The 25,079-nt window shown below is 35.5% G+C and overlaps 1 pseudogene across 1 annotated transcript in view; it reads left to right on the top strand.

Moving 5' to 3' along the window:
* The window catches only part of LOC309870316 (olfactory receptor 6C2-like), an 80,093-nt pseudogene extending 60,671 nt beyond the window's left edge, over nt 1–19,422 (top strand). The window contains exon 3 of the transcript in view: nt 19,279–19,422. The product of the transcript in view is annotated as an olfactory receptor 6C2-like (transcript). The remainder of the gene's footprint in view (nt 1–19,278) is intronic.
* The last annotated feature ends 5,657 nt before the right edge of the window (nt 19,423–25,079 follow it).

The following is a 25,079-nucleotide window of genomic DNA, read 5'->3' as shown; positions in this document are numbered from 1 at the left end:
TGTTAACTGTTTCCTTTGCTGTGCAAAAGCTTTTGATCTTGATGAAATCCCAATAGTTCATTTTTGCCCTTGCTTCCCTTGCCTTTTGCGTTGTTCCTAGGAAGATGTTGCTGCGGCTGAGGTCGAAGAGGTTGCTGCCTGTGTTCTCCTCAAGGATTTTGATGGATTCCTTTCGCACATTGAGGTCCTTCATCCATTTTGAGTCTATTTTTGTGTGTGGTGTAAGGAAATGGTCCAATTTCATTTTTCTGCATGTGGCTGTCCAATTTTCCCAGCACCATTTATTGAAGAGGCTGTCTTTTTTCCATTGGACATTCTTTCCTGCTTTGTCGAAGATGAGTTGACCATAGATTTGAGGGTCTATTTCTGGGCTCTCTATTCTGTTCCATTGATCTATGGGTCTGTTTTTGTGCCAGTACCATGCTGTCTTGATGATGACAGCTTTGTAATAGAGCTTGAAGTCCGGGATTGTGTTGCCACCAACGTTGGCTTTCTTTTTCAATATCCCTTTAGCTATTCGAGGTCTTTTCTGGTTCCATATAAATTTTAGAATTATTTGTTCCATTTCTTTGAAAAAGATGGATGGTACTTTGATAGGAATTGCATTAAATGTGTAGATTGCTTTAGGTAACATAGACATTTTCACAATATTTATTCTTCCAATCCAGGAGCATGGAACATTTTTCCATTTCTTTGTGTCTTCCTCAATTTCTTTCATGAGTACTTTATAGTTTTCTGAGTATAGATTCTGTGTCTCTTTGGTTAGGTTTATTCCTAGGTATCTTATGGTTTGGGGTGCAATTGTAAATGGGATTGACTCCTTAATTTCCCTTTCTTCTGTCTTGCTGTTGGTGTAGAGAAATGCAACTGATTTCTGTGCATTGATTTTATATCCTGACACTTTACTGAATTCCTGTATAAGTTCTAGCAGTTTTGGAGTGGAGTCTTTTGGGTTTTCCACATATAGTATCATATCATCTGCGAAGAGTGATAATTTGACTTCTTCTTTGCCGATTTGGATGCCTTTAATTTCCTTTTGTTATCTGATTGCTGAGGCTAGGACCTCTAGTACTATGTTGAATAGCAGTGGTGATAATGGACATCCCTGCCGTGTTCCTGACCTTAGCGGAAAAGCTTTCAGTTTTTCTCCATTGAGAATGATATTTGCGGTGGGTTTTTCATAGATGGCTTTGATGATATTGAGGTATGTGCCCTCTATCCCTACACTTTGAAGAGTTTTGATCAGGAAGGGATGCTGTACTTTGTCAAATGCTTTTTCAGCATCTATTGAGAGTATCATATGGTTCTTGTTCTTACTTTTATTGATGTGTTGTATCACATTGACTGATTTGCGGATGTTGAACCAACCTTGCAGCCCTGGAATAAATCCCACTTGGTCGTGGTGAATAATCCTTTTAATGTACTGTTGAATCCTATTGGCTAGTATTTTGTTGAGTATTTTCGCATCTGTGTTCATCAAGGATATCGGTCTATAGCTCTCTTTTTTGGTGGGATCCTTGCCTGGTTTTGGGATCAAGGTGATGCTGGCCTCATAAAATGAGTTTGGAAGTTTTCCTTCCATTTCTATTTTTTGGAACAATTTCAGGAGAATAGGAATTAGTTCTTCTTTAAATGTTTGGTAGAATTCCCCCGGGAAGCCGTCTGGCCCTGGGCTTTTGTTTGTTTGGAGATTTTTAATGACTGTTTCAATCTCCTTACTGGTTATGGGTCTGTTCAGGCTTTCTATTTCTTCCTGGTTCAGTTGTGGTAGTTTATATGTTTCTAGGAATGCATCCATTTCTTCCAGATTGTCAAATTTATTACCGTAGAGTTGCTCATAGTATGTTCTGATAATTGTTTGTATTTCTTTGGTGTTAGTTGTGATCTCTCCTCTTTCATTCATGATTTTATTTATTTGGGTCCTTTCTCTTTTCTTTTTGATAAGTCGGGCCAGAGGTTTATCAATTTTATTAATTCTTTCAAAGAACCAGCTCCTACTTTCGTTGATTTGTTCTATTGTTTTTTTGGTTTCTATTTCATTGATTTCTGCTCTGATCTTTATGATTTCTCTTCTCCTGCTGGGCTTAGGGTTTCTTTCTTGTTCTTTTTCCAGCTCCTTTAGGTGTAGGGTTAGATTGTGTACCTGAGACCTTTCTTGTTTCTTGAGAAAGGCTTGTACCGCTATATATTTTCCTCTCAGGACTGCCTTTGTTGTGTCCCACAGATTTTGAACCATTGTATTTTCATTATCATTTGTTTCCATGATTTTTTTCAATTCTTCTTTAATTTCCCGGTTGACCCATTCATTCTTTAGAAGGATGATGTTTAGTCTCCATGTATTTTGGTTCTTTTCAAACTTCCTTTTGTGGTTGAGTTCTAGCTTTAGAGCATTGTGGTCTGAAAATATGCAGGGAATGATCCCAATCTTTTGATACTGGTTGAGTCCTGATTTAGGACCGAGGATGTGATCTATTCTGGAGAATGTTCCATGTGCACTAGAGAAGAATGTGTATTCTGTTGCTTTGGGATGAAATGTTCTGAATAGGTCTGTGATGTCCATCTGGTCCAGTGTGTCATTTAAGGCCTTTATTTCCTTGCTGATCTTTTGCTTGGATGATCTGTCCATTTCAGTGAGGGGAGTGTTAAAGTCCCCTACTATTATTGTATTATTGTTGATGTGTTTCTTTGATTTTGTTATTAATTGGTTTATATAGTTGGCTGCTCCCACGTTGGGAGCATAGATATTTAAAATTGTTAAATCTTCTTGTTGGACAGACCCTTTGAGTATGATATAGTGTCCTTCCTCATCTCTTATTATAGTTTTTGGCTTAAAATCTAATTGATCTGATATAAGGATTGCCACTCCTGCTTTCTTCTGATGTCCATTAGCATGGTAAATTCTATTCCACCCCCTCACTTTAAATCTGGAGGTGTCTTCGGGCTTAAAATGTGTTTCTTGGAGGCAACATATAGATGGGTTTTGTTTTTTTATCCATTCTGATACCCTGTGTCTTTTGACAGGGGCATTTAGCCCATTAACATTCAGGATAACTATTGAGAGATATGAATTTAGTGCCATTGTATTGCCTGTAAGGTGGCTGTTACTGTATATGGTCTCTGTTCCTTTCTGATCTACCACTTGTAGGATCTCTCTTTGTTTAGAGGACCCCTTTCAAGATTTCCTGTAGAGCTGGTTTGGTGTTTGCAAATTCTTTCAGTTGTTGTTTGTCCTGGAAGCTTTTAATCTCTCCTTCTATTTTCAATGATAGCCTAGCTGGATGTAGTATTCTGGGCTGCATGTTTTTCTCATTTAGTGCTCTGAAAATATCATGCCAGCTCTTTCTGGCCTGCCAGGTCTCTGTGGATAAGTCAGCTGCCAATCTAATATTTTTACCATTGTATGTTACAGACTTCTTTTCCCGGGCTGCTTTCAGGATTTTCTCTTTGTCACTGAGACTTGTAAATTTTACTATTAGGTGACGGGGTGTGGGCCTATTCTTATTGATTTTGAGGGGCGTTCTCTGAACCTCCTGAATTTTGATGCTTGTTCCCTTTGCCATATTGGGGAAATTCTCCCCAATAATTCTCTCTAGTATACCTTCTGCTCCCCTCTCTCTTTCTTGTTCTTCTGGAATCCCAATTATTCTAATGTTGTTTCGTCTTATGGTGTCACTTATTTCTCGAATTCTCCCCTCGTGGTCCAGTAGCTGTTTGTCCCTCTTTTGCTCAGCTTCTTTATTCTCTGTCATTTGGTCTTCTATATCACTAATTCTTTCTTCTGCCTCATTTATCCTAGCAGTGAGAGCCTCCATTTTTGATTGCACCTCATTAATAGCTTTTTTTATTTCAACTTGGTTAGATTTTAGTTCTTTTATTTCTCCAGAAAGGGCTTTTATATCTCTCGAGAGGGTTTCTCTAATATCTTCCATGCCTTTTTCGAGCCCGGCTAGAACCTTGAGAATTGTCATTCTGAACTCTAGGTCTGACATATTACCAATGTCTGTATTGATTAGGTCCCTAGCCTTCGGTACTGCCTCTTGTTCTTTTTTTTGTGTTGAATTTTTCCGTCTTGTCATTTTGTCCAGATAAGAGTATATGAAGGGGCAAGTAAAATACTAAAAGGGTGGCAACAACCCCAGGAAAATATGCTTTAACCAAATTAGAAGAGATCCAAAATCGTGAGGGGGGGAAAGGGGATAAAAAGTGGTTTAAAAAGGAAACAATAAAAAAAAAAGAAAAAAGAGAAAGAAAAAAAAAAGAATTTTTTAAAAAAAGAAAACACCTAAGAAAAATATAAAAAAGCAAAAAAATATATGTATTAGATAAACTAGTAAAAAATCGTTAAAAAAGAAAAAGGTAATAGTTAAAAAAAAAAAATTTTACCCGAAGGCAAAAAAAAAAAAAAAATAAAATAAATAAATTAACCGCAAGACTAAAAAAAATCACAGGGAAAAAGCCATGAGTCCGTGCTTTGCTTTCTCCTCCTCTAGAATTCTGCTGCTCTCCTTGGTATTGAAACCGCACTCTTTGGTAGGTGAACTTGGTCTCGGCTGGATTTCTTGTTGATCTTCTGGGGGAGGGGCCTGTTGTAGTGATTCTCAAGTGTCTTTGCCCCAGGCGGGATTGCACCGCTTTTACCCGGGGCCGGGGTGAGTAATCCGCTTGGGTTTGCTTTCAGGAGCTTTTGTTCCCTGAGCGCTTTCCGTAGAGTTCCGGAGGACGGGAATACAAATGGCGGCCTCCTGGTCTCCGGCCCGGAGGAGCCGAGAGCCCAGGGCCGCACTTCTCAGTGCGCGCCCAGAGAACCGCGCTCAGTTACTCCCGTCTGCTGACCTCCGGCCGCGCTCCGAGCTCACCGAGCCTGCGACCGGTTCAAGGTCACCCCGAGCTGCGAGCTTACTGTCGGCTCTGTCTCTGTAGCCGGCTTTCCTGTTCCAATACCCGCAAGCTCTGCGACACTCAGACACCCCCGATCCTTCTGTGACCCTGCGGGACCTGAGGCCACGCTGACCCCGTGTGGGCTTTGCCCCGGGTAGCCTCTGGAGCAATGTCCCTCAGCGGAACAGACTTTTAAAAGTCCTGATTTTGTGCGCGGTTGCTCCGCCGCTTGCCGGGAGCCGGCCCCTCCCCCCAGGGTCTATCTTCCCGTCGCTTTGGATTCACTTCTCCGCCGGTCCTACCTTTCAGAAAGTGGTTGTTTTTCTGTTTCCAGAATTGCTGTTCTTCTTCTCTTTGATCTGCTGATGGATTTGCAGGTGTTTGCAATCTTTAGATAAGCTATCTAGCTGATCTCCGGCTAGCTGAAGTAGTCTCAGCCTGCTACTTCTCCGCCATCTTGACTCCTCCCCCCTCATTCATGTATTCTTAACTGGATAAAATGACAAGGTGGAAAAGCGCACTATTAAAAAAAAAAGAACAAGAGGCAGTAGCAAGGGCTGGGGACCTAATCAATACAGACATTAGTAATATGTCAGAACCAGAGTTCAGAATGATGATTATCAAGGCACTAGCTAGGCTCAAAAAAAGTATAAAAGATATTAGAGAATCCCTTTCTTGATAAATAAAAATAAAATAAAATCTAACCAAGCTGAAATAAAAAAAGCACTTAATTAGATGCAATAAAAAATGGAGGCTCTTACTGCTAGGATAGATGAGACAGAGGAGAAAATTAGTGGTATGGAAAACCAAATAATGGAGAATAATGAAGCTGAGAAAAAGAGATATAAACAACTACTGGATCATGAGGGGAGAACTCAAGAGATAAGTGATATCATAAGATGAAATAATATTAGAATAATTGGGATCCCAGAAGAGGAAGAAAGAGAGAATTTATATTGGAGCAAATTATAGCAGATAATTTCCCTATTTGGTGAAGGGAACAAGCATCAAAATCCAGGAGGTGCAGAGAAGCCCCCTCAAAATTGATAAAAATAGGACTACATCCTGTCATCTAATAATAAAACTTATAAGTCTCAGTGGCAAAGAAAACCCTGAAAGCAGCTCAGGACAAGGGGTTTGTAACATATAATGGTAGAAATATTAAATTGGCAGCAGACCTATCCACAGAGACCTGGCAGGCCAGAAAGGACTGGCATGATATATTCAGAGCTCTAAACCAGAAAAACACACAGCCAATAATACTATATCCAGCTAGACTATCATGGAAAATAGAAGGAGAAATAAAAAGCTTCCAGGACAAACAAAAACTAAAAGAATTTGCAAACATCAAACCAGCTCTAAAGTAAATAGTGAAAGGAGTCCTCTAAGCAAAAAGAGAGCCTAAAATAACAGACCTGTTATATAAAATAACAGAACCTGTCTGTTCCGAAAGGAACAGACAATATACAGTAACAGTCACTTTACAAACAATACAATGACACTAACTTCATATCTTCCAATAGTTACCTGAATGTAAATGGGCTAAATGTCCCAATCAAAAGACACAGGGTATCAGAATGGATAAAAAAATAAAAAGAAGAAGACCCATTCTGGCACCTGGGTGGCTCAGTGGGTTAAGCTGCTGCCTTCAGCTCAGGTCAAGATCTCATGGTCCTGGGATCGAGCCCCACATCAGGCTCCTTGCTCAGTGGGGAGCCTGCTTCTCTCTCTCCCTCTGCCTGCCTCTCTATCTGCTTGTGCTCTCTGTATCTCTCTCTGTCAAATAAATAAATAAATAAATAAAATCTTAAAAAAAAAAAAAAAAGAAGACCCATCAATATGCTGTCTACAAGAAACTCATTTTAGACGCAAAGACACCTCCAGATTTAAAGTGAGGGGGTGGAAAACAATTTACCATGCTAATGGACAACAAAAGAAAGCTAGGGTGAAAATCCTTATATCAAATAAGTTAGATTTTAAGCCAAAGACTATAATAAGAGATGAAGAAAGACATTATATCATATTTAAAGTGTTTGTCCAACAAGAAGATCTAGCAATTTTAAATACCTATGCTCTTAACATGGGAGCACCCAATTGTATAAACCAATTAGTAATAAAATCAAAGAAACACATCAACAATAACACAATGATTGTGGGGGACTTTAACACTGTCTTTACTGAAATGGACAGATCATCTAAGCAAAAGATCAGCAAGGAAATAAAGGCTTTAAATGACATGCTGGACCAGATGGACATCACAGCTATATGACACTTTATATGGAAAACACAAAAGACTCCACTCCAAAACTCCTAGAACTCATACAAGAATTCATTAAAGTGTCGGAATATAAAATCAATGCACAGAAATCAGTTGCATTTCTATATACCAACAGCAAGACAGAAGAAAGAGAAGTTAAGGAGTCGATCCCATTTACAATTGTACCCCAAACTATAAGATACGTAGGAATAAATCTAACCAAAGAGGAAAAGAATCTGTACTCAGAAAACTATAAAGTACTCATGAAAGAAGTGGAGGAAGACATAAGGAAATGGAAAAACGTCCAATGGTCATGGATTGGAAGAACAAATATTGTGAAAATGTCTATACTACCTAAAGCAATCTACACATTTAAAGGAATCCCTATCAAAACACCATAAATTTTTTTTCAAAGAAATAGAACAAATAATCCTAAAATTTATATGGAACCAGAAAAGACCCATAATAGCATAATGTTGGAAAAAACAAACAAACAAACAAAGTTGGTGGCCTCACAATTCCAGACTTCAATCTCTATTACAAAGCTGTAATCATCAAGACACGTTGATTCTGACACAAAAACAGACATATAGATTAGTGGAACAGAATAGAGAGCCCAGAAATAGATCCTCAACTCCATGGTAAACTAATCTTCAACAAACCAGGAAAGAATGTCCAATGGAAAAAAGACAATCTCTTCAAAAAATGGTGTTGGGAAAATTGGACAGCCACATGCAGAAGAATGAAACTGGGTGATGGCCTTACTCCACACACAAAAATAGACTAAAAATGGAAAAAAGACCTCAATCTAACACAGGACTTCATCAAAATCTTTGAGGAAAACACAGGCAGCAACCTTTTCGACCTCAGCCTCTGCAACTTCTTCCTAGGAACTTCGCCAAAGGCAAGGGAAGCAAGGGCAAAAATGAACTATTGGGACTTCATTAGGATCGAAAGCTTTTGCACAGCAAAGGAACAGTTAACAAAACCAAAAGACAACTGACAGAATGGGAGAAGATATTCACAAATGACATATCAGACAAAGGGCTAGTATCCAAAATCTATAAAGAACTTACCAAACTCAACACCCAAAGAACAAATCATCCAATCAAGAAATGGGTGCCTGCATGGCTCAGTTGTTGGGCATCTGCTTTTGGCTCCAGTCATGATCCCAGGGTCTGGAATCAAGCCCTGCATTGGCTCCCTGCTCAGTGGTGGGCCTGCTTCTCCCTCTCCCATTCCTCCTGCTTCTATTCCTTCTTGCTCTTGCTGTGTCTCTCTCTGTCAAATAAATAAATAAAATCTTAAAATTAAAAAAAAAAAAAGAAACGGACATAAGACATGAACCAACATTTTGGCAAAGATGACATCCAAATGCCAATAGACAGATGAAAAAGTGCTCAACATCACTTGGCATCAGGGAAATACAAATCAAAACCACAGTGAAATAGCACCCCACACCAGTCAGAATGGCCCAAATTAGCAAGTCGGGAAATGACAGATGTTGGCAAGGATGCAGAAGAAGGGGAATCCTCCTACACCCTTGGTGGGAATGCAAGTTGGTGCAGCCACTCAGGAAAACAATATGGACGTTCCTCAAAAAGTTGAAAATAGGGGAGCCTGGGTGGCTCAGTGGGTTAAGCCTCTGCCTTTGGCTCAGGTCATGATCTCGGGGTCCTGGGATCAAGCCCTGCATATGGCTCCCTGCTCAGCGGAGAGCCTGCTTCCCCCTCTCTCTCTCTCTGCCTGCCTCTCTGTCTACTTGTGATCTCTGTCTGTCAAATAAATAATTTTTTTTTAAGTTGAAAATAGAGCTACCCTACAACCCAGCAATCGCACTACTGGGTATATACCCTAAAGATACAAGTGTAGTGATCTGAAGGGGCACATGCACCCAAATGTTTATAGCAGCAATGTCCACAATAGCCAAGCCATGGAAAGTACCTAGACGTCCATCAACTGATAAATGGATAAAGAAGTGGTGTATATATATATACCACTTCTTTATCCATTTTATATATATATATATATATATATATATATATATATATATATATATATATGAATTCTATGCAGCCAACAAAAGAAATGAAATCTTGCCATTTGCAACGACATGGATGGAACTAGAGGGTATTATGCTAAGTGAAATAGGTCAGAGGAAAACAATTATCATATTTTCTCTCTGATATGAGGAATTTGGGAAGTAGGATGGTGGGGTCGTGGGAGTAAGGAGGAAAAAATAAACAAGAGGGGATCAGGAGGAAGACTAACCATGACTCTTAATCTCACAAAACAAACTGAGAATTGCTGGGGGTTTAGGGGGATGGATAGAGTGGCTGGCTGATGGACATTTGAGAGGGTATGTGCTATGGTGAGTGCTATGAAATGTGTAAGCCTAATGGTTCACAGACCTGTACCCTGAAGCAAATAATGCATTATATGTTAAAAAAAATGCAATAGGAAAGGCTAAAGAAGACACAGAATTTGGAGAGCTGCAAGAAAACTTTTGATCATATGCTCCTATAAAGCATTAAAAAGTATAATAGATTAAAAAAAAAGAAAAAGATTGGGGAAGAAATTATATTTGTGAGTTTCCTAATCTGCTTATAGTAAGCTGTTAATATTAATATCCACATAATAAGTATTAAATATTGTTATTGGCTTTTCCTTTAGTTTACCTTGTTTGTGCATGGATATAATTTGTCAAATATATTCAGTGTTTCCTAATGTAAATTGATTAATGCCTAAAAAAGTCTTAGAAATCTAGACTGTGGTCATTGGTAAAAATTCTTACAAAATAGATCTGAGATAGTAATAAATATGATGTGGTAGCAGGTTAAACTGTACCCCTAGGGCAAATAATACATTATATGTTAATTAAAAAAAAAAACAAAAAAACTCCCTGACATAAGTGACCCGATTTTATTTCATTTTTCAGCACACCTATAGTTAACAGTAATACATTTTACGCTTAAAACTTAAGAGGCTAGTGCCTCTTAAGAACACTCATATTAAGTGTTCTTAACACAATAAAATATTTAAGAATACACATATATACATTTTTCAGTTAAAAAGGAAATAAGTATTTACAAATACAATTTTAAGGGAGTACCTTTTTCTAAAGATTGATGCTAGTTAAGATTCCTCCACTTGATTACCAACCCATCATTCAACAATAACTATTGTTATTAAAAGAATCACTCTTTTAAGATTTCACAATTCTGTAATATCCTACGGACATATTCGTGCTTCACCGGTGAAAATTTATGAAAAGAACATCAGGATATCTAATATTTTTGTGGGAAAAAAAAAACAGAATAAGCCCAGAAAATAACACATTCATCATAATTACAAGACTAGTACTGTTATCATGAACAATAAGAACCTATCAGCTGGGTGATATAGTGATTTATAATAAGAAATATTTATTTGGTCTTCATCCAGTTAGACACAGAGCTTCTAACACCTTTGGGATTTCCTGAGTGGTGGAAGAAATCAAGGTATCTTTTGTTATACTAATGAGGTAACTTGGGAAGCCATTTTGTAACCTAAGAATAGAGGCTGGTTTCCAGAGCAAGAAACCTTGTACAAAGGGTTGAAACTTACAGTCCTCACCTCCTCATATCTGGGAAGCAGAGAGGAGTGGAGATTGAGTTCAACCAATAGCCCGTGAGTTAATCAATCATGCCTATGTAGTGAGGCTTCCATTAAAAAACAAAAGAATGGGTTCAGAGAATTTCCAAGTTCTCTGTGGAGAGAGAACTCCACAGTTCTCTGTGGAGAACAAGCAGAGGTGCCTCGAGAGTGGCACACTTGGGAGGGCATGAAGCTCTGTGCTTTTCCCCACATAACTCAACCTATACATCTCTTTCACCTGGCTCTTCCTGAATTGTACCTTTTTATGAATAAACTGCCTATCTAATAAATAAAATGTTTTTTTTGAGCTCTGTAATCCACTCTAGCAAATTAATCCAACCCAAGGAGAAGATCAACGAACCTCAGATCTATAGCTGGTCTGTCAGAATTATAGGTGACAACTTAGGCTTGCCATTGACCTCTGAAGTGGGTGGAGAGCGGTCTTGTAGGACTAAGCCCTCCACCTGTGGTATCTGACAACATCTTCAGGTAGATTGTGTCAGAACTCAGTTGAATTGTAGAATGCCCAATTACTGTTGGAGAATTTCTTTATGTGGAAAACAATATACATCAGAATTGGTGTCAGAATTTTAAACTGGAAAAAAAATAGCAAAATATATTCTTTTCCAGCACATATAAAACATCCTTCAGATTCAATCATGTGATAGATCACAAAACAAGTCTTAATAAATTTAAGAAGATTGAAATTATGTCAAGCAACCTTTCCAACCATAATGGTATGAATGTAGAAGTCAATTACAAGAAGAAAACTCAAAACTTTACAAATACGTGAATATTAAATAACATCTACTTATCAACCAATGGGCCAACAAAGAAAGAAATCAAAAGATAAATCAACAGAAGCTAAAATGGAAGTACAACATACCAAAACATATGGGATACAGCAAAAAGAGTTTGAAGAGTGAAGTTTCTAATAAAAAATACCTATATTAACAAAAAAGATCTCATACAAACAACCTAGCTTTATACTTCAAGGGACTAAAATGGGAACAAATGAAGCCCAAAGCTAATGGAAGGAAATAGCAAAGATCAAAATGGAAATAAATAGAGACCACAAAGAAAATATCTATGAAACTAAGAGCTACTTTTTTAAATAAAAACAAAATAAAGAAACTTTAGTGAGACTTAACAAGAAAAAGGAAGACTCAAGTAAATAAAATTATAAATAAAAGAGAAGACCTTACAACTGATACCACATAATTACAAAATGATATCAGACAATATATTTAAAAAATGGCAACAAATTAGACACCCTAGAAAAAATGGATAAATTCCTAGAAACATACAACTACCAAGACTAAATCACAAAGAAATACAAAACCTAAACAGATCAATTACTAGTACAGAGGATAAATCATTATTCAAAATCTTTCCAACAAAGAAAAATCTAGCACCAAATGGCTTTACGTGAATTCTACCAAACATTTAAAGAAGAATTAATACCAATACTCTATAAATTCTTCCAAAAGAGAGAGAGAGAGAGAGTGAGAGAAAGAGAAGAAAATACTTTCAAACTTATTTTATGAGACCAGCATTACTCTTATATCAAAGCTAGACAAAGGCACTAGAAAAAAATTACAGACCAATCTCCTTAACAAACATAGATATAAAAATCCTCAACATAATATTAGCAAACTAAACTCAACAATACACTAAAAGGATAATACACAATGATCAAGTGGAATTTATTCCAGGAATTCAAGGAATGATTCAACATCCACAAATGAATCAATGTGATACACCACATTAACAAAATGAAGGATAAAATTCCATATAGTTGCAGAAAAAGCAGTTGACATAATTCAGCACCTTTTCATGGTAAAAAGTATCAGTAAACTGGGTGCAGAGGAAACATGTCAATAGAATAGAGACGTATATGAAAGGTCTACAGATAGCATTGTTCTCAGTAGTGAAAAGCTGAAAGCTTTAAGATTAGGAATAAGACACCAAAGATGCCCATTCTTACCCTTCCTATCCAACATAGTATTGGAAGTATTAGCCAGATAATTAGTCAAAGAAAATAAATAAATGGCTTCAAGATCAGAGAAGAAGTAAAACTATTTTTATTTGGGTACATGTTATATATAGAAAATTCTAAAGACTCCACAAAAAAAATGTTAAAAATAATAAAAATTTTAGGGGCACCTGGGTGGCTCAGTCAGTGAAGTGTCTGACTCTTCATTTCACCTCAGGTCATGATCTCAGGGTGGTGCAATCAAGTACACTCCACACTCAGCATAGAGTTGCTTGAGACTCTTTCTCTCTCTCCCTCTGTCCCCCACTAAAATAAATAAATAAATAAATCTTAACAGAAATAACAAAGAATTTTAGTAAATGTGAAGTTTACAAAACCATTATACCAAAATCAGTTACATTTCTACACACTAATAGTGAACTCTCTGCAAAAGAAGTTAAGAAAATAATCTCATTTACAATAGCATCAAAAGACTAAAATATTTAAGAATAAGTTTAACCAAGAAAGTCAAGATCTATACACCAAAAACTCTGAGACATTAATGAAAAATACTGATAACAACACAAATAAATGAAGAGATATACCATGCTCAGGGCAGTCTTCACAAAAATTCTAATGGCATTTTTCACAAAAATAAAACAAACAATCCTAAAATTTGTATGAAACCACAAAAGACCCTGAGTATCCAAATCAATCTTTATATAGAAGAACAAAGCTGAATGTATCGCATTATCTGATTTTAAACTAGATTATAAAGCCATAGTAATCAACCCAGTATGGTATTGGCAAAAAAGCTGACACAGAGGTTAATGGAACAGAATAAAAAGTCCATTAATAAACCCACACAAATATTGTCAATTAATTTATGACAAAGGAGCCAAGAATACACAATGCAGAAAGAATATTCTCTTCCAAAAATTGTGCTGGGAAACGTGAATTGCCACATGCAAAAGAATGAAATTTGTCCCCTATCTTATGCCATACAGAAAAATAAATTCAAAATAGGTTAAAGACTTGAACATAAGACAGGAAATCACAACTGCTAGAAGAAAATATAGGAGGGTAAGCTCTCTGACATTGGTCTTGGCAATGATTTTTTTTTTTTTGATTGGACACCAAAAGCAGAAGCAATAAAAAGCAAAAATAAGTAAGTGGGACTATGCCAAATTAAAAAGCTTCTGAACTGCAAAGGAAAATGTCAACAAAATGAAAAAGCAATCTACTGAATGGGGAAAAACATGCAAATCATATATCTGATAAGGAGTTAATATACAAAATATATAAAGTACTTACATAACTTTATAGGGGAAAATCCAATTTAAAAAAATAAGCAGAGGATATGAATAGATATTTTTCAAAAAAAGGCACACAGATGGCCAACAGGTAAAGGCATTCAGTATCATTAATGCTAATCACAACCACAGTGAGATATCACTCACACTCATAGAACTTCTATTATCAAAAAGACAGGGGCACCTGGGTGGCTCAGTGGGTTAAAGTCTCTGCCTTTGGCTTGGGTCATGATTCCAGGATCCTGGGATCAAGCTCGGCATCAGGCTCTCTGCTCATCGGGAAACCTGCTTCTCTTCCTCTCTCTCTCTCTCTCTCTCTCTCTCTCTCTCTCTCGGCCTGCCTCTCTTCCTACTTGTGATCTCTGTCTGTCAAATAAATAAATAAAATCTTTTAAAAAAAGATGAATATAAAAAACACAGAAGGGAAGAATATTATGTATGATTCCATTCATATGAAACACAAGAAAAAGACTTGCATTTGAAAAAATCAAATTTAATATAAAATGATGAAAAGCATATTTCCATTGGCTGGAATTAGAGGGTTTTAATAGGAAAAGACAGGAAGGAACTTTGTAGGGAAATGGAAATACTCATTTCAGTGGAAGTAATAATTAGAGAGGTATATTTTTGTAAAAATTCCTCAACTGAAATATTAAAAAATGGCCCATTTATTGTATGTAAATTTTACTGTATAAAATCTGTAACCCAATGTAGACCCATGTTAATCCATAAATGGATGAAGGTAATAATTACTTAAAAAAAAGAAGATATATTTTCATGACTTAGGTGTATGCACAAAGATACTCTTATACACTTAATTTAAAAGAAGATATTAATTATTACTTAAAATAATGAATTAATAAAATTATTAATTAAAAACAGTTATAAATATACCAATACTATGAAGAGTTCAATTCTTATCAATTATCAATGTTCAAAAAATATTTTCACAATGTTTTAATCATTATAAATTTTTTTATAATGATAAGAAATATAAAAAGAAGCTAAAATGATTTAAGGTAATTGGAAACAGTATAATTATCCATACAGTGATATCTTACACTGGTGAAACTTAGGAAGCAATATACATTTATGACAATGTTAAATTTTGGTTTAAATTCTGATGTCATATTAATATAGTGTACTGAAATTAAATAGATTTAAAATGATGCATCTCAATAATTAATAATTAAGATATAACAAGGTTCACACACTTCTAAGGGTAAGTAGCTGAGATAGTCTGTATATCTCAACACAGAGGTATTTTTAATTTAATGTTCGTGCATTTGTACTTACTATATGTGACAAACATGCATATGTTTACAGGAAGGAAAGAATGGAAGGTATTCTCCAAAATATTACCTCTAATATTTCACTGTGATTTTTATGTTGTTATATATCTAATCAAAAGTTTTAACATATAATTTGTTCATTCCATAACTATTTGAAGACGCAGAGAGGGAGATTTATCATCTGTTAACTACCTTACATCATAAGAATTAAAAAAAAAAAAAAAAAGGGGGGGCGCCTGGGTGGCTCAGTTGGTTGGACGACTGCCTTCGGCTCAGGTCATGATCCTGGAGTCCCGGGATCGAGTCCCGCATCAGGCTCCCAGCTCCATGGGGAGTCTGCTTCTCCCTCTGACCTTCTCCTCGCTCATGTTCTCTCTCACTGTCTCTCTCTCAAATAAATGAATAAAATCTTTAAAAAAAAAAAAAAAAAAAAGAACTGGACTAGTTTAAGAGTCAATGTTCTCCTACAAGTTTCTTAAATGACTCTGTTGCTTTTCCTGTCTCTAAAGGACATCTTCCCACTACTACTGTGTTAAGTTTATTTTATTTTATTTTATTTATTTTTACCCTAAGGTCAAATGATGTGAAATGATTACACAGATGACTCATTAGCGATTTTGAACCTGGGTCACCAAGGACTCTTCTGTTTATTAATTTTGCTGCAGACATGGCAAATAAATATCAAGCTTAGGAAACTGGAAAATTCTCTTCTCTCAGCAGAACAGTTCATAACATCCACTCTTTCAGAGTGCCCTTGAACCTGTTTTTCTTCTCAATGTCTGAGAGTTTAAAAAACAAAACAAAACAAAAACAAAACTATTTCCTAGGCTTGTGATGGCACTACAGCTATTGTGCGGAAATTGATACAATCACCTGAAGATAAAAACTGCAAGGAAATTATGTATACTCCTGAGAGCTGTTACTGCAGGAGTGGTCAGACTCAGCCATTAGTGACCAGAAGTTTTCTTGCTAGTTTTCAACATTATATGCATCTTCAAGTTGTGGCTATAAGAATAACTGTAGTTAACTTAATAGAGAGAAGTTATGATTAACTGCCAGAGTATAAGTATTATGAATTCTGTCATTTCAGGAAATCAAGATTGGGTGGGGAAACACAGCACAGTGGAGGGAAGATTATTCCAGATAGATAATCCATGTAAAATGCTTTTTTCAGGATCTAACATATAGTAAAACTTCAATAAATACACAAGTTAGATTATTAAAAAAAAATACACACAAACACACACACACACACACAGGGGGAGAAATAGGATGAGAGTATAGAAAATTAAGAGTTTCATTTTGGCTTTTTATGTCTGGAGTGCATTTGTTTATGTAACTGAAGCACAATCATTTTTAGAAATTAGGAGTTCAAGAAAACACTCAAAGGGAGCATTGTGTTAAGAAGTAAAAACGTATTAACAACTGGGACACATGGGTCATGCAATCCATTAAGCATCTGCCTTTGGCTCAGGTCATGATCCCAGAGTCCTGGAATCGAGTACATCAGGCTCCCTGCTCAGCAGGGAGACTGCTTCTCCTTCTGTCTGCTGCTCACCCTGCTTGTACTCTCTCTCTGAAAAAATAAATAAATAAAACCTTTAAAAAGTGTAATATTTCATACACACACACACACACACACATATATATATATATATACACATATATATATATATATATGTAGAGAGAGAGAGAGAGAGAGATATTAGAAAGCAAAAAGATGGCAAATAAACATGTATGTGGTATTAAGGTAAGTTAAGAGAAAATGCTATGAATATTGGGTGGTTGAAGGTACACATTCTACTTAGAAATTCCCTAAACTTTAAAAGCAAAAAAAGCCAAAAGTGATAAATTCTGGCACATAGTATTTCAATAGGTTCTTGAGAACAAAACAGGACTATAGCATATTGATGATTGAATGTAAGGTAACTAAAAGGAAAATCATTCTGGACAAGGTAATTGAAGTAGTTAAAATAGACTTATCACACTCTATCAGCCATGTACTCTCTAAGTACTTTATATATTAGTCTTTAATTTTTTGATGAAGGAAAATATTATTTCCATTCTGTAGATGATAAAAACTGAGTCACAGTTAAAGCAAGCCATGCTTGAAGAATGTGTTTAATAGCTCAATCTGAAATTTTTTGTAGTTAGTGATATTAATAACAATATTTTGAAATGTGTTTCAACCTCAACTAAACAGTTGTAAAACTAAGAAAATCTATAATTATTTTTTACATCCCTATATATCTTACATCCAACACATACATATTTTCATTCTATAGAATATATTTGTCATCAAAATACTTCCTGTCTTCCCATACCACAGTGGGAAATTAGTGTAATTCTAAACAGAAAATATGAAAGTCAGGGAAATGGGTGAGTGAGAAAGGAGTTGTTTAAGGAAACACATATTTTTAAAACTATAATACTAGAGCTCGTCATCTTCAGTAATGGATATGCAGAGCCTATATCATGAGTCTCAAACTATTTGTGATCTGTTCCTTATTAAAACAAAACTTCAAGGAAATGTATGAAGGTGATAATGAAAGTTTAAGATTCAGCTTTAAGATTCAGTCTCTGAGCAGGGACAAAATGATCTCACAAAACATAAGCAGTCAAATCTATCTGTCAGGAAAAACAAATTCCAGGTATAAGTAAAAAATATATAAATTTCAAATAAAATGTAATAAGAAGGAAGCACCCATAATATTTTGGAGTATGGGGATGCCTGGGTGGCTCAGTTGGTTGGACGACTGCCTTTGGCTCAGGTCATGGTCCCGGAGTCCCGGGATCGAGTCCCACATCGGGCTCCCAGCTCCATGGGGAGTCTGCTTCGCTCTCTGATCTTCTCCTCACTCATACTGTCTCTCTCTCAAATAACTAAAATCTTTAAAAAATATATTTTGGAGTATGATACAGATTTTTCTGATTTTTTAAAATATCTCCTGAATTTACCAAAACAACACCCAATTGTAGAAACTAGAATACCAGTGTATTGATAATATTTGTAAATGAAAATTTTGTAAATGCATGTGATTGTTTGCTTAGTTTTTTCTCCCATTAATTACCAACGCATATATATCAAATATACCTGAATTCTAAATGCAGACTGAATTGAAGTCAGAAGTCAATGATGAGAAACCACACAAAACAATGTTTATCCTGTTGGGACTGACCAATGATCCACAACTGAAAATTATGGTTTTCATCTTTCTATTTCTCACCTATATGTTAAGCATAACTGGGAACCTGACAATCATCTCCCTTACCTTCATAGATTCTCACCTTCAGAATGCCATGTACTTTTTCTTACAAAATTTCTCCTTCTTAGATATCTCATTTACCTCTGCTTGTATTCCCAGATATTTGTACAACATATCAACAGATGACAAGACAACCACATATGACAATTGTGTCCTTCAGATTTTTTTTTTACTTTTATTTTTCGTGTAACAGAATTTTTTCTCCTGGCCACCATGTCCTATAATTGATATGTTGCCATCTGCAAACCCCTGCATTATGTGACCATCATGAACAAGAGGGTCTGTAGAAGACTTATCCTTGGGTGCTGGACAGCTAGCTTCTTGATTATTCTCCCACCACTTAGCCTGGGCCTAAATCTGGAATTCTGTGACTCTAATGTTATTGACCATTTTTTCTGTGATGCATCCCCCCTCCTAAAAATATCATGCTCAGAAACATGGCTTATAGAGCAGATGGTCATAGCCTGTTCTATGTTGACCTTCATTATGACCCTATGTGTACTTCTATCCTACATATACATCATCAAGGCTATTCTACGATTCTCTTCTTCTCAGCAAAGAAAAAAAAGCATTTTCTACATGTTCTTCCCACATGATTGTAGTTTCCATCACCTATGGAAGCTGTATTTTCATCTATGTTAAGCCTTCACCAAAGGAATCAGTGGCCATTGATAAGGGTGTGGCAGTCCTTACTACATCCATTGCTCCTATGCTGAACCCCTTCATTTATACCTTGAGAAACAAGCAAGTAAAACAAGCTGTCAAAGACTCAGTCAAAAGAATTGCATTATTCTCAACGAAGTAATAGAATTTGCTCAAGTGAGAAAGGAGTTGTTTAAGGAAACACATATTTTTAAAACTATAATACTAGAGCTCGTCATCTTCAGTAATGGATATGCAGAGCCTATATCATGAGTCTCAAACTCATAAGGAACCACATTTTCATAAAAATATTATTAGTTCCTAAGCATATATCTTTAGATTTTTAACTCCTTTCTTTCTAGCAGAGTCTATTTCAGAAAACTTTCTTTAAAAACAATTTTTTTAAATTTATTTTTTTAAGAGAGAGAGCGAGAGAGCACGTGTGAGCGCACAAGTTAGGAGAGGGGTAGATGGAGAGGAGAAGGAGAAGCAGACTCCCTGCTGAACAGTGAGCCTGACTAGAGCTTGATCCCAGGACTATCATGACCTGAGCCCAAGGCAGACCCCCAACCAACTGAGCCACACATTCAAAGCTCTCTTAAAAAGAAAATGTGATACATTTCTAGGAAGCAAAAGAATGCTCCACATCTTAACAAGCCTTTACAAAACTGCAAACAAAACAAGACAAAATAAGCAGAACCAATGAGTTAATTGTGTATTTTGGATAGGGTAATTGTGTATTGCATTTTATAGTTCTAGCTTTTAAGAGCATTTTTGATGCCAGGGTCCATTCAGGCACTGGAGATAGAATAGAAAACCTACAGGTTTCTTGCCCTTAAATGCCTTACACTTTAGAAGGGGTATGTGACTAGTGCATTAAATAAAATATGAACATCACTGTCAACCTACAATTGTCAGGAAGCAATAGTCAAGCAAAAGTGTGTATTTGGGATCAAAGAATTATAATTCAGGTACCAGAGCTGGGCAGCAATGCCCTACTAGGAAGCAAAAACCAGGGGTTTTAAATACAAAAAGGGAATGCTTGTATAAGTTGTCTACAAAAACTTTAATTGGTGTTAGCAGCAGAAAACTAATCTTGGCTGAACATAACTGGTTGCTAAGGCCATCACTAAGCAAATGTCCATTACTGTAGCAAGTTGTAAATATTATTTCAGAGTCTTTGAGGTATTTGGGATTAGGCCCAGTTCGGAAGTTCATGGTTCTACCTGAAGAGAACAAGCATACAGCCCACCTCTTTAATGGCATCCCATATTTAGAACCCCTTGACATCAATGACTCCATTTTATTTCACCTTTCACAATTATAAACAACAAAAATATCTTAAGGTGAAAAAAAAAAGGAAGTTATGACAAATGTTTGCCTCTTAATGCCAAAGCTGAATTATAAAATGTAACCTCTTTCAATTTTGAATACTCAACACATCACTGACTAGCAGGTTAATTTGAAGTAAAAGTTCCAACAATTCTTAAAAAACAAGTAAAATTCTAAAGACAGAGGTTATATATTTGCATCTTTATTTGTTTCTATACGTTTATAACTATATGCACTGGTTGTTGAGAAACATGTAAAAAAGAGAAAACAAGTAAAAACATGAAATGTATCTACATTAGGCACAGAAATGACTACAACTCGAAGAAAATCTATGGAAGCAGTACTTTCATCTATATTACACAGTCAGCCATGGAAACAGTGGCTGTTAATAAGGGCATGGCAGGGCTCCCTACTTCTTACGTTTAGAACTACTTCCTGGACCCCTTCATTGACACCTTGAGAAACAAAGAAGTAAAACAAAATTATAATAACATTTCAGGGACCTTGATTGTGAAATAATATTTTGATGTACTCAATTACATAAAATATACCATTTAAATTGATTTATTTTTAATTTATAATATGGCTATAGAAATGTCTGAATTAAATACGTGGCTTACATCACCTTTCTATTGGAATGCTTCAGATATTTAAGCAGTGCTGGTTAGTAGTGGACTCATTCTGTTTATTAGACCAAAAATTCTGTATTTGATTTAAGAAAACCTCACCAAAGAAACACTTTCAGCAAAAAAGATATTTTCAAGAGACTTCTCAAGCCAAACCTACATGGAATGAAATCAATATAAGTAACATTTAAAATTATTAACTCTAATATTAAAAAACACTCACATAAGCTTAATCTATAAAATTCAGTACATCTTGGGGCGCCTGGGTGGTTCAGTTGGTTAACTGACGGCCTTCGGCTCTGGTCATGATCCCAGAGTCCTGGGATCAAGCCCTGTGTCGGGCTCTCTGCTCAGTGGGGAGCCTGCTTCTCCCTATCCCTCTGCTGCTCTGCCTGCTTGTGTCTCTCACTCTCTCTGTCAAATAAATAAAATCTTTAAAAAAAAATGCAGTACATTTTTTAATATAAGATTAATAATGTACAAATGAAATTAATCTGTGGGTTAAGAATGAAAAGAACTTTTGAAAGAAAATATAAATGTAGTGACCACTAACATAACATAACTCTGCTTTCCTTTAAAAAGTGTTGAACTTTTAAATATATATAAATTAAGATTAAAAATGGAAATCTGAATATGTAAGCAATGTGGTTTTTTAGAGCAATACTCCTTGGCATTGAGTAGGCAGGAAGGACGGCTGAGTGCAATGAGTTCAGGAACCCTGGGAAGCTCTTTCTAATAATGCAGGCAGAGCTTTTTGGCAACTCACTGTATCAATTATTCTATAGCATTGACTCCAGTTCATACAAAAGATCTGACTCTGGTGGAATCATTTTTTTCCACATAATTTTTTCACCTTTGCCCAACCTTCTCTGATTTCCTTCACTGGTCTAGTAAATGCCCTCACTCCCAAGGAGACAATACTAAGAATTATATTCTCCTCGTCCAGAGCCCCTGATCTGACAAACTGGGGGTTTCCAGAGACGAGTGGACTTAATGACTAAGTTATTAGAAATTGTTAGTTTCTGGGAATTTAGATTACAATAATAACCCTCACCTGTCTTGAGACAAGTTGCTAGAGGAGGCCTGCATTATAGGAATAAAAGTCCCTTACTGCTCATTAATAGTAGCCCATTAATAGTAGCTTACCTGAGGGCCCAGACTGAGGAGTTATAGTCCTCCAGGTCTTGTTCTAAGGCTTTTTCAGCCCAAGGGTAATTACAACTAGTCTCCTAAATTTCTTAAAATGTCCAAAATGTTAAAAATATCTTTTAAAAAATCTTAATATCAACAACAAATATTTTCGAGTGCTTATTCTACCCCAAGCTGTATGTTAAACACTTCATTTCTCTTCAACTTACATAGAGAACATTTCATAATGCACAGTACTGTCTCAATCACATCAAGAAGTATCAATTCATAGCCAACTTATTTCATCTATAAACAGATCTATTCCTTCCATCCCCTATTTGATTATTTGAAACATATACATACATTATTTCATATACATTTCAGTATGACTCACTAAAAATATAAATTTTTAAACATTGATGATAATATGTAATATAGCACATAATTGTGTACAGCTTGATGAGTTTTCTTAAGCACTGATACTCATGTAACCATCACACGGATCCAGATACAGCACATTTTCAGCACCCCAGACATCTTTCTGATACTACTCAATGTCGATATCCTCCCAAATGCATCTGCTCTGCTGACTTACAATGCCAAAGCTCAGTTTTGTATAATCACTACCATCAAATTAATAGGAATAAACAGAACGTACTCTGCGGGGTCTAGTTTCATTTTTTTGACATCGTGTCTGTAGAGTGGTCCAAGTTGTGTTAGCAATTTATAAGTTCTGGTAAATTATAGAAATATAGCACAATTAATTTAGCCATCTCCTATTAATAAATATTTAGGTTGTTTCCTATATGTGACTCATATATAAAGGTCAAAGAACATTCTTGTACACCTTTTTTTGGCAGACATAAACACTCATATCTGTAGAATACAGAACTAAAAGTGGATTGATAGGCTATCTGTTAGCCCTATGTTTAGCTTAGTTGACATTGTCAAACAACACTCAAAAATAGTGTACTGATTTATCTTCCTATCAGCAATATATATGGACTATAATTGCTTCATATTCTTGCCAACGTGAAACTTTGTCAGACCTATTAAATTTAGCCATATTATGTTCGATACCCTGTTATATGCTTTTCAGATATCAGACATCCTATTTTGTGAAATGCTTATTCAAATAATTTGTCCTTATTAGATTTCTTTGTTTGAATTTATTTTTAGGAGTTTTATTAATTTTCAGTCCTTTGTCAGTGGCAAATGCTGAAGTTATCTCTTATCCATGTCTTGCCTGTTCATTTTGTTTATATTAAATTCGTAAAACAAAATATCTTAACTTTAATGAAATCCAATCCATCATTTCATTTCTGTTGTTGATAGAGGGTTCTTTGTATTTTTGTTTTGTTTTGGGGTTTTGCTGTTTCAGAAATCTTTGTTAACTAAACATCATGAAGGTAGATAACTATGTTCTATTTTATAAGTTTCACTCACAGTTCTTACAAACTAAGGTTAATGGCTTATGTGAAATTGACTTTTTCTATGGTTTGAGATAGGGAACAATGGTCTATATTTCCATGTGAATATCGAAATAACAGAATTATTTCTTGAAAAGATTCCCTTTTCTCCTTGAATTCAGTGCCGATTTTGTCATCATCAGTTGATATGTGAGTGAATATTTTTGAGGTTTCATCATTTAATTCCATTGATATGCTTATCTCTGAACCAATACTATACTATTCTATTTATAGTAGCTTTATAAGTTTTCATATCGAGTAGTGTAATCCGAATAACTGTCTTCTCCTTCCTCAAGTTGACTTTGTTCTTATCAGTCCTTTGTTTTTCATAAAACTTTAAAAACCTTGGCAATTTCTACAAGTAAAAAATTATCTTCAGTGATTTTAAGATCACATTGAACCAACTAGCCAATTTGGGGAAAATTAATGTCATTATAACATTAAGAACTCTAATCCACTAAAAGAGTCTCATTTGTGTCTTTAATTACTTTTAAAAATATTTTCATTTTAACTGTATAGAGGCCTTGTACAATATTGATAGACATATTACTGGTATTTGATAGATTCATTCCTAAGCCTTTGATAATATGTTGCTATTTTACATGGATTTTTCTAATTTTTATTTTATAATTGTTTGTTGCTAGTTTTAGAGGTACTGTTGTTTTTTAATATTGACTTTTATCTAGTAATCTTCCCAAATTTAGTAATTACTAATTCTTAAATTTAATGATTAATTCTAGTGATTTACATGTGGTGTATTTTAAATATGTCAACACACAATCAAATAATATGCAAATAATGAGAGGTTACTATATTTTTTTTCTTTATTGCTCTAAGTGCCCCCAGTAAAATGATAAATAGAAATGGTGGGGGTGGAGATCCTTTTATATTCCTCAACTAAACAGAAAAGATTTCAGCATTCAGAATAAAATACTTAGGAATAAATTTAACCAAGGAGGTGAAAGTCTGTACTCTGAAAATTATAAAACACTGATGAGATAAATTGAAGATACGAATAAATGGAAAGATATTTGATGCTCATGGATTTGAAAAAAATGATATTGTTAATATGTCTATACTACCCAAAGCAATCTATAGATTCAATGCAATCCCCATTAAAATACCAATGACATTTTTCACAGGACTATAGCAAAGAACTGAAAACAATCTGAGGGTTTGAAGGGGCGGGGGTGGGAAGTTGGGTGAGTCTGGTGGTGGGTATTATGGAGGGCACGTATCACATGGAGCACTGGGTGTGGTGCATA

Source organism: Mustela nivalis (assembly GCF_964662115.1).
Source record: "Mustela nivalis genome assembly, chromosome: 7".
NCBI lineage: Eukaryota > Metazoa > Chordata > Mammalia > Carnivora > Mustelidae > Mustela > Mustela nivalis.
Note: the sequence above shows the minus strand (reverse complement) of the source record. Positions and strands in the feature narration are given on the sequence as shown.